The sequence below is a fragment of the Pteropus medius genome, unplaced genomic scaffold (genome assembly GCF_902729225.1).
Source record: "Pteropus medius unplaced genomic scaffold, Ma_sr-lr_union100, whole genome shotgun sequence".
NCBI lineage: Eukaryota > Metazoa > Chordata > Mammalia > Chiroptera > Pteropodidae > Pteropus > Pteropus medius.
In genome coordinates this window covers 3,163,369-3,181,285 of record NW_024354875.1, presented here as the reverse complement: position 1 = coordinate 3,181,285, position 17,917 = coordinate 3,163,369, and the positions used below count along the sequence as shown (strand labels likewise).

The 17,917-nt window shown below is 36.6% G+C and overlaps 1 long non-coding RNA gene across 1 annotated transcript in view; it reads left to right on the top strand.

Moving 5' to 3' along the window:
* LOC120596957 (uncharacterized) overlaps nucleotides 1–15,379 on the top strand; it is a 91,244-nt gene extending 75,865 nt beyond the window's left edge. Inside the window, exon 5 of the long non-coding RNA XR_005651276.1 lies at nucleotides 15,302–15,379. This is a non-coding gene — a long non-coding RNA (uncharacterized LOC120596957). The remainder of the gene's footprint in view (nucleotides 1–15,301) is intronic.
* The last annotated feature ends 2,538 nt before the right edge of the window (nucleotides 15,380–17,917 follow it).

Genomic DNA, 17,917 nt, shown 5'->3' with positions numbered 1-17,917 from the left:
ATAAAAGTCTCTATTGTGAACACTTAATCAAATCAGTATTCCCAATGGAAATGTCTGTCTTATGGTTGAAACCTGTTGCTATGAGTTAGTTGAGATTTTAAAGTTATGTTGAGAAATTTTTTATCTTAATGTTATTCCAAGGCAAGAATTGCTATGGAAACTCATGAGAAATATCTCATTAGGGTTTCTTTTGTCTAAATAGTAAAGAAATGCTGGCAATGCATTAGCATTTAACACTACGCAGCTTGTGCAGAGAAGCAAACAGCAGAGTGGGTGAAATCACACCGTCATCGTATGGTGCTTGCTTGCTTTCCGCCATCTGAAGTTGATTTAGGACCCTTCGTACAACCTCTAAACTGTCTTAGGATGATCTCGTTACCTGCCAGCATCTCCCCCAGAGGGTAAGTGGCTCAGAGAAAGGGAAAAAACGAAAAACAAAATAATGAAAAACCAGTTGTAGTTCTTTGTGAAAGTCTGCGTTTATGAGTAACGTTATACAGCGAAAGGTTAAACCCAGGTACTAAAATGTATCTTTGATCGATAATAGATTCTCAATTGTTCTTTTTTTTCCCCTTCACATTGTCCACCGGGCAATAAATATCTTTCTTCTATGACCTAAAGAAATTAATATCAATAGCAGTATATTGTATCATATTTTAAGGAAAGATATTAAGAATTTGGTTTTGGCTTTATATTTTAGCGACATGTGATGAACCCAAGGAGAGACGGGAACTTCTGTATGAAAAAAGAATACATCCAAAGTTTTCAACATAGCCAAACAAAAACAGAATTTCTAGTTCAGAAATTACTAGCCCTTTTTAGACTCTTGTTATCAATGAGATTTAGTGGATATAAGAGATAAGTTGTAATTTATATAAAGCTTAGGTGAAACTTAGCTCAGTGAGAATCAAGCACCCTGGCTTCCATTCACATCCCTAGCACTTCCTCATTAGTTGAATTTTTAAAAGTAACTCATCTTTCTGGGCTTCCATTTCCTGTTCTGCAAAATAGGCCAAGCATCGTGGTAGAATGACCTCTGTCTACCTTTGGAGTCAGATACCCACTCTAATCCCTGGGCACATCTGCCCCCCACCCTCACAGTGTCAGTTCTGGTTAAGTTACTCTAAGCATTTCAGCTACAGTATAAAATTATTATATTTATGTAAAAAACCTATTGTGTGTGTGTTTTTTTTTTTCATGGAAAAAAACAGTGATTCTCAGCAGTTAGACCATTTACACGTACTTCTTTTTAAGTAAACTTGCAATTTCTGTGCCCTCAGCAAACTCTATAGGTTGCTTGTCTTACATCATGGACATAAGTTTGTAAAAAGGTATGGACTTACCTTTATTTACAGTCATGAATAAGAATAAAATGTTTTGTCGTGCAACAAAGATTATGCACTCACATAGAAATGTCTATATCTATATCTATCTCTATGCCTATTCTTCACCTCTATCTCTATGCCTATCCCTCACCTCCATCTCTACCCCAATCCATAACCTCCCTCTCTATCTCTATCCCTTACTCCATCTCTATCTCTATAATCTCTGTATTTATCTATAGTTATACCACCTTGGATCATGCAGATCATGCTCCCCTTTAGATTTTTTCTTTTCTGGTAAAGGCTATACCTGGAAAATCAAGCTTTAAGGATGCAGAAAACATATATTCGTAAAGATATTTGCACACCGATGTTCATAGCAGCATTATTTACGGTGGCCAGGACATGGAAGCAATCAAAAAGTGTCCTATAGCAGACAGTTGGATAAAGAAGATGTGGTACATATTATACAATGGAATATTACTCAGCCATAAGAAGAAATGAAATTCTGCCATTTGCAACAACATAGATGGATCTTGAGATAATCATGCTAAGCGAAATAAGCCAACAGGAAAATGTTGAAAACCACATGATATCACTTATATGTGGGATATAAACCTAAAAGTAACAAACAAACAGAATAAACAAACTGAGACTCATGGACATGGAAAATAGACTAGTGGTTACCGGAGGGGGGAGGGAGGAGAAGGGAGGTAGATGGGGTAAAAGGTGTCAAATATGTGGTGACAGAAAGAAATCTAACTATGGGTAGTGAACACACAATGAAAAATATATGCCTTGCTGGTGAATCGTATACCTGAAACTTACTGAATTTTCTTAACCAATGTCACCATAATAAAAATAATTAATTAAAAAAAACAAAAACAGAAAACAAAATGTAGAAGCGGTTTTTACTACTATTAGTTCCAAGATAAAACTATAATGAGAAATGTAATTAACAACTTTTTCCATTTAATCTGAGATGTATTTTCTACTCAGCTGAATATAACGAAGATTGCTGATAATTTACAATTGAAATGGAATTTTAAATTGTTCTGAAAATATGGTTTTAGTTTATTCTGCTTGGTAGATGGACTTGGTCTCTGAACGTTAAGTGCCAAGACAGGATGATGAGGTTTAACAAATGTGCCTATAGACGAATATCTGGACACAGACAGACCCAGCAAAAGGTTTCAACTTAGGAGAAGAACATTAGAACAATATGAGAAAAGCAATATTTTCATGGACAGCTGTTACAGAATCGTGAATCGTGTCTCCCCAAAATCCATAAGTTGAAGCCCTAACCCCCTATATGGCTGTATTTGAGCCTTTAAAAGGGTAATAAAGGTTCAATGAGGTCACAAAGTAGGACTCTAGTCAAAAATGACCAGGTCTCTATAGGAAGAGGATGTGTATGGACAAAGGGAAGACCCCGTGAGGACACAGGGAGAAAGTACCCATCTGCATGCTGAAGAGAGACACCATCGGAGCAACCAACCCTGCCAGAGCCTCGGTCTTGGACTTCCAGCCTCTGGAATTGTCAGAAAATACATTTCTGTTGTTTAAGCATCCCAGTTTGTGGTGTTTTGTTACAGTAGCCCTAACAAACTAATACAGTAGGTTAGCATCAACACGAAGAGGGGAGAACAGGAAATGAGGAGTCCTTTGTTCTAGTACAGACTCAGGAAATAGCTCTTTTGTGACCTTGAGCAAGTCTCATGTTTGTCAATAAATGAAAAAACCTCAGCTAAGACAACTCTGGTATTTATTCTTGCTCTTGTATTGTTCTGTCCTACAATAATGATAATAGGAAGAAGAAACCTTTATTTGAAGCATTCTATGATCGTAGTGTTGTTCTATTAGTGCATCGAGACCCAAGGATGCTGAAACTATTGTCCCCTCCAGCTCTCCCAGACTCTGAAGGAAAGACTATGGCTATCTTCATCCTGGTGTTCCAAGCATAATGCATAGAGTAGATGTTATTGCTCTGATTCTGCTGATAACTGCAACTCTGCAAGGTCTGTTTACACTGTGTTAGAGCCTCCACAGATTTTACAAGGGGACTTTATTCATGTGATTTTATTTGTTCCTTTCAATAACTGTGTGGTGTTTCTAATCATCGACCCTTCAAAGAACACCAAAAGATAAGAATCTGAATATTGTCATGTCACAATTTTAAATTTTCTAAGCTCTCACTATATATATGTACATTCTCCCTAACATTGTATAAACATGCTTTTGCATGATATATTTTGGGAAAAATAGTTTAAACTTATTTATAATAATGGTAGCTAATATTATGCACTGGAAACTTTGATAAGCAATTTACATGAACTATCAAGTCTTTGAATCTTCCCAACAGTACTCTGCGGTAGGGGGTATGAACTTTATTTTAAACAAGAAAAAACGATGCCTAACTGGAACAATACTGGGAAAATTTGCCTAGCAAAAGTCAGAAGAAGGACCTGAACCCAGAGACTATTTCTGAAACAGGCGTGCTTAATACATAATGCAATTCTGTTATTTTGAAAAAATTCTCATTTCTGTGCTGAACTGCTTTTGGTTAATATGTAGACAAAAATCTTTAAAAACAACAATAAAACTCAGTGAAGTCCATTCCAAAAGTCACCTCTTCCAAAAGAATGTTTAAGCAAAAGATTTTTCAAGCTTTAACAGTTATCACTTAAGATTCTGAAGAAAATTCTATATAGTTCTTTCTATAACCTCTACATACAAAGCCAATTTCTCTCTGCTCTGATTTCCAACAAAACCTCAAGCTGCAAGTTACATTTAGCACTTAATCTCCTTCCAAATAATGTAGGCTATGTTGGAACTTCCAGTGGAATCAGATCCAGAACTCACCATGGAAAACAGAAATTACCCTTCTTTACCCGGCCCTATCAATAGCCAGCCAAGGTCATGTTTGAGGGTGAAACTGACACCTGACCTTCTGCCTCTGGTGTAAGAGCTGCTTGCTCTGTATGACTTCACCAGAAGAAACATAATGTCCTTGATATGGTATGTGTCCCAAGTTAGCATGTGGGCCATTGGAGGACATTATGTCTCTTCTGAGTCTGAGAATAACAGGCTTGAGCAAATATAGTAGTGGAACCAACCAAAATGTTCCATTTATTTTGAGTCATAAAATTGTTATAAATCTACAGAGGAATGTTTTAAGTCTGCACAGTAAAATTTCTTATTTACCCGAAAAATGATATTTCTTAGCCCTATTGCTCTAAATTTTTAAAACTAACAGTTGTACATTCTTTTAAAAATCAAATAATATTAAAAGGCTTATAAGATAAATAGTCTCTTATATATTATTCTACTCTCAGCGTGCACTTTGCTTAGGAAATCATACACAGCATCTAGCTATCTCTTCTAAATCATGTGTTCATATTTCTAATATTTCTTTTCTTTCTTATTTTTTTTTGCCTTAGACATTATGTAGGATTTTGTTGCCAATTCATCACCACAATTACCATATGCACTAAAGGCCAAGGAGAGTGTTTTCCAGAGTGACCTACTCCATGTGGTCCAGGTTAGAGACTGCTATCACATGAGTTTTGGACAGCATGAGTGTACCAGAATCTATTATTCTGGGGATGCAGAGTGGTCACATGTATGTGCAAACATAACTTCACAGTAGCTTCTTGACATAAATATGTCAGGTGTCACTCTACTGCTTCACATAGGTTGTAACTGTCACATCCTCCACCCTTCTGCAGTTGCTCCCCGAATTGTGGTAGCAGCTTTCCTGATGATTACTTCCGCTCACCAAATCAGCGCTTCCAATAGTACCACGATCTTCCGATTCTGTGTAAATAATTTACGTCCAGAATAAGAGTGGTTTCTGTTTCTCTGACCAGATTCTGACTGATAAGGTTATTGGTCATGGAATTTATTTCAGGGAAATACAGCCGTAAGGATGAGACTCTGAATGAGGTTCTCTGACGTGACTAGATTCCAGAGTAAAAGGAATAATGATCTATGTCTATATCTTGTGGCAAATGGGAAGTTCTACAACCAGCAGGCGCAAGACAATAAGTACATTCCAATTATCACCTCTAGTCACCTAGAATGAAATGCCCATTAGAAGATGCCCATGTTTTTGAAAGATAAAACGCTAACTTAATAGAATACTATAATAGTAATAGAGAATGTAAAACTGAGGTTTATTGATTGCTTCTGAGGGAGTCAGTGAATGGAGTAAAAAAAAGAATAATCTTAGGACAGAAAATTTTCGGGCAGAGGTTCAGATAAAGAACCACTGCTCTCCTATGAATTCCCCGAACAAAGTCCTTACCTCCTGTAGCCACAGGGCCAAGATTTCTAAAACAAAAACAAAAACAGACAAACAAAAACAAACAAACAAAAAACCCTGAAAATATTGCCCTACATACAGGAGGACAAATTAAATTCAGAATCTTGTGGAGTCTCTTGTGTTGAGATTAGGGCTTTGATTAGAAAGGAATGAGATTCTAAAAATTAGGACAATGTATATAAAAAGGAAAACCTTAAACACCCAAATCTACCATGCTTCCTTGATGTCAGGAGCAGCCCTTCCTTCCATGTCTGTGAACATTAGCCCATCTTGTCAAGAACTTGAACTAAACTCTCTCGATAGAGCTGACTTGCAGGGAGAACAATGATCCTCAAGTTCATCATCGCTGCCATTCATTGTTTCTAGACTTACACCAGACTCAAATCCTAGCAAGCTCGAGCAGGACAGGAAATATGTATGAACTAGCTGGAGGTCTCATAAACATATAAGAATTTAAAGTGTTGCCATTTTGCATTGGAAGGAACCTGGATATTAAGTATGGAAATGGATCCTAAAGACTGTGGTAGAAAATATGAAAATATTGGATTAGGCTGAATTTATTGATGTGGTGCACAATCCAGATCGTCTAAATTCAATGAGAGAGTTTGAGTGGTAGGGAGTGGCTCTAATGGTTTTCTTGAGGACAATAGTGGTCTATACTAAATGGAGATGCAATGCCAGAAATTCTTTGGTATACTCAGGCTAGGAAGGTATCGAAGGCTTTAGGAAGATATCTAAAGGCTTAGAAAAAAGAATGTTGGAGTAATATCATTATTGGGTACTTATTTATACTTTAATGATGGAACCAGGAGATCCCAGAAGATAACTCCCTTCACCTAAGTTTTGAGATATATATTTGTAAGGGAAGTACCAGAATCCATGAAAAACTTTCTAGTGAATGATATCTTTAAGCTAGGAACAAGAGTGTGAGAAGTTTCTCTAAAATGAGGTTCATGAATCTTATGAGATTGATGGCGTTCCAAGATGGCAGAAGCCAAGTGAGACGAGGTGGGCATGGTTTCTGTAACAGGTAGCAGGACTACAGCAGTAATCAAAATGGTTTGATTTGCAAAATTATTGGTAGTGTCCCTAGGACTGAAATATATAATCAACTAAAGTCTTACTTAGCTTCTACAAGTGATGAACTCTAAGTCTTGTGAACAAAAATCTGACTGTATCACCATAAGATAAACAAGATTCCTTAGCCAACCTCTAGACATGATCCAGTATACTGACATTGAAAAGAAGCCTGGCTTCCCTTAAATAAATCTCCTGATATCATGCTGACAATTTATACTGTGTATTTTCTTGTTAGCCTTGGCAAGGAGAACCAAAATCACTTCACAGGGGAGTAAACAGAATAAAGGAAAGTACTCAGAAACTGGAGGGATTACTAGACACTGACTTAACTTCCTAGACTAGTCTTAATTAGTATACTGAATGGATGCTAATTCGTAGGGGCTCAAACAAGATTAAAGTCCATGGGTCAGAGTTGGGGCTTCTGAAATCCAGGCGATTAATGGAGTTTGCTTTTAATCAAGCTTACAATGAAGTCTCTTGGGTTCCTAAACCCACTCTATGGTTATTTCTCTAGTCTTGGAAAGCACGGTTTGAAAGCACATACTCAGCAACTAGTAAGAGAGGGAGTTTGTTGCGGGAGTAGCCAAGTGGAAGCCTCTAGAACTGCCACTGCCTATTAAAAGAGTGCATCAAATCAATATTGCTTCTTTTTGGAAGGACTGCAGAATCCCAACCACATTCCCATTCAATTACCCTATTTATTCTAGGTGCAGCAGAGATGGCTCTTGAGAAATCAAATGGATTATTGCAAATTTAATCAGGAGGCAACTTAAATTGAAGATGATGTTCTAGATATAGTTTCTTAGCTGGAGCCAATCAACCCAGTCTCTATTACCATATACACAGCTATTGGTCTAATGAGTGCCTTTTTTCCTTTTATACTTGTTAATATGTACTTCTGAAAATAGTTTGCTTTCATCTGACAAGACAGCAATACCCTCTCACTGTACTACTTTGAGTATACATCAAATCTATAGCCCTATACTATTATTTAGTCCAGAGACACCTTTATCATCTTGCATTCCACAATATTATGTTAATCCTTCACACTGATTATAGCATGATGATTCAATGTTATGAGGAGGAAGTAAAAGTATCTTGGAAACACACGTGCATAACCGAGAATAGGAAATAAATCCAACTGACGTCTCAGTGAAATTTCTGAGGCTTGAGTGGTCTGAGGCAAGTGAAGGAAAACCCTCCAAAGTGAAGGGTACATTGTCGCATCTTGCATCTCCTCCCACTAAGAAAGAGGAACAGTGCCTAGAATGCCTGTCTAAATTCTGGAGACAATACATACTGATATAAGTTGAGTATGAAACAAATCACCTGCCAAGTACTTTGTAAGGCTGCAGGTTTAGAATGATCAATGGGGGCCCAGAGTGAGATAAGTCTTAGTAACTGGTCCATACTAATTGCGCAAGCTGCTCTATCGTACTGGTCCGTACTAATTATGCAAGCTGCTCTGTCATTTGCACCATAATACCAGCAGATGTAATAGTAATTGCAGTATATATGGCAGATAGGGGTGCCACTCCATGTTTCTTGACAAGTGGGGGTTAATACTTTTGGTTCCTTCACTCTCTTTTCAGTGGATTCTTCAGGGGGAACAAAGGCATTCGATCTGTCCTGTTTCAGTGTAACTCCTTATCATAACATTTTATGAGACAATTGATCTTATGGGAAATCAGGACTGAGTTAAGTTACAAAGTGCAACTTTTATATTTATTTTTACGATTTTATAACCCTCTATAATACAATTCGAAGTTAGCCAGTGAATTAACCAGTGCTAATTCTACCACCTATGCTTGTGACAAGAACACTACTTATACCTTTTCTAAATGTAACTCCATTGGCTCAACTCAAATTTTGAGAACATGATAATTAGAGAGTTGACCTCAGTTTTGGCCACTGAGGACTGCTCTTCCCTTCTTATAGGACCGTGGACAAACCACTCAAACTCTCTGCGAACTTCAAGTTTCTCTTATCTAAAGAGTAAGTGAAGCACGTGTCCTTACAAGGCTGATGTTAGAATTAATGTGAGACGATGTGCATAAAACTTTCTATACATACTAGCTCCCCACAAGTTAGTAGAATTTATGGAGTCTGTGGAATAAGACTAATCCATTAAAATCTATTGTTAGAAACAGCCGACATCGCCATTGAGATGGTACCAAAGAGAGCAAAAGTTCTCTTTATTGGTTAGCTACATCTCCTGGAAAGCAGCTCATCAAAAACCAGAATGTGCAAAGTGTTCTCTGGTTATCTTAGTCCTTTGAATGAGAACATCAATAGCAATAAGAGACCCGCCAAGGATCCGTAGAGGATGCACAATGTAAAACCAAACAAAGGGGACCAACCCTCCTGGTCTTACAAATAACTTTGCAACAAATTGTAGTGTATACTGAAAAGGGATAAGTGTCCTGAAGCCAAACGATCAATAGGTTGCAGAGAAATGGAAATTTTTTTAAAAGAAAATATTAAATATTTACAAAAAAAATTCTCTCAGCTATGATACTGTACTTAAGAAGACTAAAAAACTACTGCCAAATTTGATATTACAGAAGAGGTTTTAGAAAATGATCACAAATATATTTTTGGCAAATTTAAAACTTTTTTAAAATTTTTGAAAAACGAAAGAAGATTAATCCATTAAAATCTATTGTTAGTAAAAGCAGCTGCTGACAATTTGATAAATTATTCACTCAAAAATTTCAATAATTTAAAACAAATTCTCCCACATATGTTGATGGGGAAGAAGGATCTAGCAAAAATGTGAAACAGAACAATTTTTAGATACTTCTAAAATAATTAGAAACCTGTTTGTCTTCTAAAGCTTTGTTTGCTCTTAATTTTGAACTAAAATCATCGAACATTTCTGACAAGAACTCAACTTTAAAAAAATATTCGTTAAACACAAAAATACTATTTTAGCAGCAGAAATTTAACATATAATAAGGTGATCTTTTGTAACAGAAATAGAAAATGTGGAAGACTCAACAGAATGTGATTGTGACATTGCCTTTAACTAAGGTTTTGGTAAAAAGAAAATGCAGAGACTCGGTGGACACAGAGTTTCGCAGCCTAGGTCCCCTACAAGGAAGGACATCCTGTCAGCATCTCCAGGGATTCCCTCAGCTGCAGAAAGCCCCTTGACCCAGGCCACACCCTGCACATGCTGGCCCAAGTCCAATGACTGACTAATGGGAAGGGGTTATAAAGGCCGGAACATTTCAACTCAACAAGGGACAACTCTGACAGGTCATTTTAGCTTCAGAGCTCCCTGTGGAGTTGGTTGAGGTTATGATAGGGTATATATCACAGCTCAACTCTCCCTGGGCCCAATCCCACTTCCTCTTCCTCCCTTCCAAGGCTACTCCTTAATAAACATCCGGTACCCTAAATTCCATCTCGTAATCTGCTTCCCAACTAAACAATCTGCAACAAGGACTAAATGCCAGAAGGTAAAAATCAACTTTCCCATTATTCACTCATTAACTCAACAAGCACTAATTGAGCACTAATTACATAGCAAATTAAATTGTGATAGTTTGCAAGGAATGACATAGAGTCCCTGCTCCAAGGACTTCGCAATCCAATGAGGAAGACTGTGAATTGCACTGGAAAGCGTGAATCACAATAAAATGAGTGCTATAAAGTCTGTGAAAAGATCTCTAAAGAATCTAAAGTATATATGGAAAGACCTCTAAAGACCTCTAAAGAATGAACGAACCTCTATAACATTATGCTAAGTGAAGAAGCCCAACAAAAAAAGACTGCAATAGTGTATGATCCATGTACGTGAAATGTCTAGAAAAGGCAAATCTATAGAGGCAGAGAGTAGTAGCTTAGTAGTTGCCTGGGGCTGGAGCTGGGGCTGGGAATGGGAATTGATCGCAAATGGGATTTGGGGTCTTTAAGGGATGACAGATATGTTTGAAAATTGATTGTAACGTTGGTTGTATATTTAGTAAAATAAATTTACTAAAATTCATTGAATTGTACACTTAAAATTGGTGAATTTTATGGCATATAAATTATATTTTGATAAAGATGTTAAAAATAAAAGATATTTGACAATACTTTTCTTCAATGCTGTGCAGTAAGTCAGATGACTTAACAAATAATTTCTCAGTTTTCTTCATCCTATTTCTCAATATCACCAGAAGAAAAACTTACTATTTTTTTCTAGAGAATGATATGATATAGTGATAGTCTGAGACATCTAACAAAATAAATATTAAGAATTATGAACCAAATGTGAAAAGTCCCTTTGCCTCAAAACTGAGCATGTAATTCACATGTGGCTTATTCTCAATGAGCAGAAATGACAGCATTAACATGGTCCAAACATAAAAATAATCATGCTGTCTTCCCGGATTAGTTCTTGAACAGAGACTATTATTTGTCCATTAACCTCAGCTGCCACTTCTTTCAGCATCTCATCTAAGATCTAGATGTTCAAAGAATCTGTCCTGTTCATGAGGACGTTCTAAATGAGAAAATTAAACGTGAAGTATTAATTTATCCCACTAGTAATTATTCAGGATTGCCTGCGTGCCTGTAATTTTAACTCGATGATGGCTCAAAGAAAGGAGTATACCTATACATTTAGTTGTCATTTCTAGAATTAGAAACAACTTCAGGGAGACAAGGATAATATTTTGTGACATCAGAAAAGAAGTGTCAATAATACCTAGATGTGGCTTTATCTGATACATTCTCAATCTCTCCCCTCTCTCTCTCTCCCTCCTTCACTCCCTCCCTCTCTTTCTCTTCGACTCTATTTTCTTCTCTCCCTCCATCCCTCTCTCATAAATAGTATTTGACAGACTAGCATTGCTATGTTAATTTTCTCTAAAATATCTACTGAACTCCTACTATATGTGAGGTACATAAGGCGCTGTCATTTAATACTGAAGGCTTAACAAGATACCCTGACTACGAGGAAATTTTAATTTAACGATTTATTTTTAACCTGAATATTCCTAGAGAATGTATGGAAAATAGACCAGTTTCAAATGCATGTCCATTAGAAAGTGAGAAATGATTTTTCATGTTATATTTTGAGGAAGATTTCAAGTCGTATGTATTTATGGCTATTTTTTACTAAGAAAGTTTTCGGTTTTATTTTGTATAGTTTTCATCATTAAATAATATTTGAGATCTGTATTATGATTTTCGTTTTTCAAGAGTTTTAATTGTACTATGTTGCACAGGCATTATTACATAATTCTGTGGGGGTTTTTTTCAGCTGAAGAAATCGAGGCTCTAAGCATTAGGTTAGACCCCTGCCCTTGTCCAGTGGCTCCATGGCTCTCTTCACTACTGTGTGTGTTCTCTGCCATCTTCACTCTCAGCTGATGACATGAAACATTGAAGCATCATTTAAGCAATCCAGGAGAGAATGTCGACAGACCCCACCACCACACTGGCATGCTGCCAGCCTCGGTGCTTCTCTGTTGTTAGATAAACTGCTAAGGCTGCTACTTAGAGCAAATCCCTCCGCTCGTGCTCTCGACCCCGTTCCTTCTCTCCGTCCCAAGAGTGCTGTTTCAGAAATTGTGATATCCACGTTTTCCTCTCTAATGGATCATTCCATCACTATACAAACACACTACCATTCCATCCATCGTTAAGATGAAATCCTTGACGTCTCTTTCTAAATATCACCCCATTTCTCGGCTTCCTTTTGCAGCAACCCCGCCTCCAGTATATTGTGTATACTTTAGTATCTAATTTTTCTCCTCTAGTTCCTTTTTTTGTTCTCATGACTCCATCAAAAACCTTTGGGTCAAGATCACCGATGAATTTATAATATTAAATCCAGAACTGATTCTCAGTTCACAATCTACTTGATCCTTTACATTTTACACAGTTGATGAACAGCTCTTCTCTGAAGCATCTTATTTACTGTCAAGGATGCACATTCATCCAGTTTCCTTCTTCCTCACCAATTCTTTCTTCTACATTCTGATCCTCCTTGACTGTCACATAGAGTGTTCCAGAGTTGAGGCCCTCTCTATACTCACTCTTTGGTGACTGTGCTGGTTATTTAGTTCCTGGGTCTCACTTTCAATCTCTTTTTTACTGGACTTTGTGATACTGAATTTAGGATTCTGCAAATCAATTCTCCTTTGTCTGCCAATAGGGGACGCAAGAGGTAAACCAGAAGACTGGAAGACAGACAAGGAATTTCAATGGCAATGGCTCATTACTCTAGAAGAGACAGCTGATTGCAGTAGAAACAACTTGCCCGAGTTTGTAGAGCTTTTCCTCCCATATTACCAGAATCAGTTCTCTCTGAAACACCAAGCAAGTGATGCAAGATCCTCAGAGGTCTGAGCCCTATGACCTCTCTTCTAAGCCATCACATTTTATTAATCCCAACCAATTCTCCTGTTTCCCCAGCCAAGGAATGGTAACTGCTTCCTCAAGTGGCATCTTCCTATTGCCGTTTCAGTTCTCTAATACCTGGTTTACATCACTTTGCATTATATCCTTCAGTTAAGATAACTGATGTGGTTTCTGGTTCCTGATTGGACCGCAACCAATACAGTGATCCGGTCTAGCCGCAATGCTTGAAATACTACCTTTATGATGATGATTTCCAGAGAGAATTGGATGATACAAAATTACTATTTTTACAGTTATACATGATTGAATGTCAGCAATTGCATATGGTTCAATACTAATATAAAACTAACAGATCAATCAGGTCTAACCATTCTGTAAAAGGCTTCCTCTCCATCAACTATTTTTTACTCCCTTATCTCAGTTTGGTGGTGCAGTCAGACCCTTTGGTTGCTCAGGCCAAAATCCTTGAAATCAACCTCACCTCTTCTTTCTGTCTATATCCAATTTTTAAACAAATACCATTGGCCCTGATCTCAAAATATATTTCAAATCTGGTCGTTTAGTACCCCCTTCACCACTGAGTCACTATCGACTCTCATCTGGTTTACTATGATAACCTCCCACCTAGTCTTCCTCTGTCTACCCTTATAGCAATTCTCATCAAAGCAGCCCTTTTAAATCAATCCGATTTCTCTGTTCGAAACCCTCCACTGGCTTTGCTTTTATTTAGAATAAACACTTGAGCACTAATGTTCTCCTGGGTAGGACTTGACCTTGCCAGGCACACTGCTGCTTTGCAGCCATCATGCTGCAATTTGACTGTTCTCCCTGAGAGAGCTGCCTGGATAATTCCTTCACTTCTTTCAAGACGTTTTGAAATATCCTCTTCTCAATGAGGTCTTCCCTAACCGCCCTAATTAAAATTGCAACTACCCCACACCCTGGCCTCCGATGCCCATTTCCTTTGCTCTATTTTTTTGGTTTGTTTGCTTGTTTGTCTTTCTCTTTGCAACTAATACTTGGATCTGGAAATGGCACAGGCCAGGAAATGGCACACATCACTTCCTAACCCATTAACGAGAACTTAAGACATATGAGCACAACTAATGGCAAGGGCACCTGGGAAATATAGTCTAACTGTCTGCCCAGGAAGGCAGGAAATACAATTCTGGTGGACAGCTAGGAATCTCTGCCACAATAGCTAGCTAATTAATGTCCTAGGTTTGTTGTTCAATATCTGCTTCCCTTACTAAAATGCAATCTTCATGAGGGTGGAGGATTTTGTAGATTTTATGTGTTGATTTATCCCATTGACTTGGAGTATAGTAGTCACTGAGTAGTGACTAACCCGGAGTAGTCACTCAAAAATATTTCTGTAATAGATAAATGGATACCAGATGTTGTAGGGGTTAGAAAAGGAAGAGAAAGGATAATCTATAAACTTGGAGAATTTGTTCTCTTTTGAGGAGAACAAAACATTCCTTCAAATGTACAACTAAAAAGATGAAAAACATAAGTTGACAAGTCGTAATGGGGCACACTGTATACATAAGTTTTGAGAAAATTCATAGCCAGGAGAATGGTCCAGCTTTGGTTTAGCTCAGAAAAGCGGTATTAGATTTGGTTTAGATTATCTAAAAACTATAAATGCCATCTTGTGGTTTTCGAATTGCTCTGAGGAATTCCAGGTCTCTTAAGAGCTATTTTATAAGTTCTTAAAATAACAAAATATTTCTATGAAAATTTACTTAAAACCTTTTCTATTTGAGTGATCGTTATACAAAAATTAATGTTAAATAATTTTTATATATTACAAAATTATAAAAATTATAAATTAGTATACTTATTCCTTTTTTACCTAAGAATTTGAGAAAACAGGACTTTTCATTTCAATAATAAAGTTCTATAATTTTCTTCATGAGGATTTCTAAGGATTTATTGCTAGATACGTCATTGCTTTTGTTGCTATTATAAATGAGATCTTTTTATATTTTATTTACATTTTTAATTTAGCTATGTAACTAAGGAATATATAGTTGCTCTGCACATGTGTATTGTATCCAGAAATACTTTAAGCAAGTTTATGTTATTAATTTGGCAATATGTTCCCTAACACTTTTCATGCAGATGATCATAATACCGCCAAAAATATATATATTTCTGTCTCTTTCCAGCCAACCTTTACATTTCATTTCAAGTTCTTTTCATTTTATTTCAGGTATCTGAAGAAGATACTCATTAAAATATTGAATACAGGTGAGAAGAACTGGCTGGCACCCTTGATTAGTTCCTGAAGGTAAAAGAATAAGTTTTAAGATATTTGGGGTTTTGGAGAATTGCCTCTATCATGTTAGTTCTCTTTCCCTTTCTCAATTTTTGAAGTGGTTTTCATAGGAGTTGCTTTAACTCAGGACTAGAAATTGAAATTTCATTCATTATTTTTACTATAACTATTAAATTGATTTTACATTTTCCTTTTTATGTGCCAACACTGCATGCTGTACCCAAACCATTATCCCAGGACTACCTTCCTAAAAGATCATTGATTTTGATAAGGTAGAGGGAGGTTATGTAGTTCATAGGCTGGAGGACTCCCCAGCTCCTAGGATGAATTTTAGTCTTAAACGAAGTATAGGAATTCTATTTTCTCTCTCGGATGATTTAAATATACACAAGTGACATGACCCTGGTCAATGATACATTAAGTAAATTTTGGTTGGGAGACCGGCAAAAGAACATGGCAGGGACTCATCCTCCCCCTATCTTTTTTTTTAGGTGGGGGGGAAAGGAATAGTTTAAGTATTTCTACTACCATCTTGCAAACTACACAGGGAATCATCCACATACCGAGCATTGCAGAGAGGTAAAGTGAGCTGGAACCTGGTTCCTTGATAACATGGTGATGCTCCAGAATTCACCAGACTTCTTCTTTCGTGGAATAATGAGTATTAACTTTTTGTGCTTCTCTCTTACTTGAAGTCAAAAGCACCCTAACATGTGGTGAATTACTCTCGTAGGTTTCCTAATGCTAAACCATTCTTGCACACCCTCTCCGATCCTGGTGTGTCATTTGTTTTATATCATCCAGAATTCAAACTCGTCAGATTTTACTTAGGCATTTGTATTTACATTCAGTAGTGAGATTGGCCTATAATTCTCTTTTTATATTGCCAATGTTCAAAGTCATAATAGCATCATAAAAATGTGAATTGCTTGTTCTTTGACTATCTGCTGTAAGTTGGTTTACTGTCTAGGGCTCGTGTTCCTTTTATTTGTCACTGTAGTTTGTGTGTGTGCATTTTGTAAGAGGAGGGTTTTGTGTTGTCTTGACTACTAATTTGATTTTTAAAGGATTATGAGACTATTTGATTTTCTATGTTCTCCTAAATCACTTGTGGTCATATGTGTTCTAATACATTTTTAGAAAGTTATCGATTCCTTCCAAATTCCAAATGTTTTGGCATGGAGTTCTTTAGTATACACTCATAATATTAAAACATTTCTACATTGTATACATTATAATGCTCTTTACATTATTAATATTCTTCTATCCTTTTTTCTAGATGAATTTTGTCAGATTTGTATATTTTATCCATATTTTTAATGCACCCACTGTAAGCTTTATTGATTCTATTGTTTCTTTGTTTCTATTTTATTAATTTTTGCTCTTATTTTTAATACTTTTTCTATTTTTCCCATAGTTTTGTTCAGTCGTTTTTGACTTGAATTATTAGATCATTAATTTATTAGAGACCATAACTTTCTGCCTACAGAGCACTTCGGCTGTATCCTGCTTGATTTTGATATGTGGTGTTTACATTTATGTTCATTTCTAAATATTTTCCAACATCCATTATGATATATAATTTGACCAATGATAGTCATTTTGAGGTTTGATTTGCAGTTGTTGTTGTTGTTAATAATAATAATAATAATAATAATAAAGTAAGCCAGAAAATGGCAGTCAGGATTTGGACCCAGGTTTTCTGGCTCAGAGTCTGTGTTTCTAACCATCATACTACACCTCCTTTCTAGCATCCTAATTTTGCCTTCCCTCTTCATCTGTGGAACACTGAGCTACTTACTGTTCTTCCCTCGAGATGGGATTTGCACATTTTTTTTGTTGTAATTTACCCAGCATTTCCATATGCGTATAATGAGAGATAGGTTCCTATTCATTGAGTGGCAGAAATTAAAACTTTTTCCAATTTATATTTCACCTGCTAATTTTTCTATGATGAGCAGGACTTATTATAATTCTAAATCATCAGATATTGTTAACACACTTTTGATGTTACTCTCTTCAATTGGATGGACTCAATGGAAATCTAGCAGAAAACCTGAAGACACTGATTCTATTATTTCTATTATTTCCTCTTTATCTGAGTCTAGGTGAGTTTTCTGTAGGCTGATGTTCATGTCTGGTTAGCCTACTGTGGCAGAAAATCTGAGAAGAAGGATGGCCCAGGTAAGTGTGAGTAGGCCCAATGCCAGTTTTACAGGTCAAATAGAATCGACTGGATCTACTAGCTCTTAGAAAGCATCCATAAAATCGATTTCAGATGAACATTCTTTTCCTCCAGGAAATTAAAAACACATCCACAGACCTTCTCATTTCCCTTCAGAATTTCTCTGTTAGGCAAAGACTTTCCTTTTTCAACTGTATTTCTAGGGAAACTGAAGCCCTGTATCTGAGGTCCATTTCTTGATGAAGAATCCATGGTGCCATTTAAAATATAGTTTAATGTACAGGAAGTATCACTCCAATATTGGGTTTTCTTTATGAAACAAGACATTCTTCAGAAATACATACAAAAAGATGCAGCCTATTTTT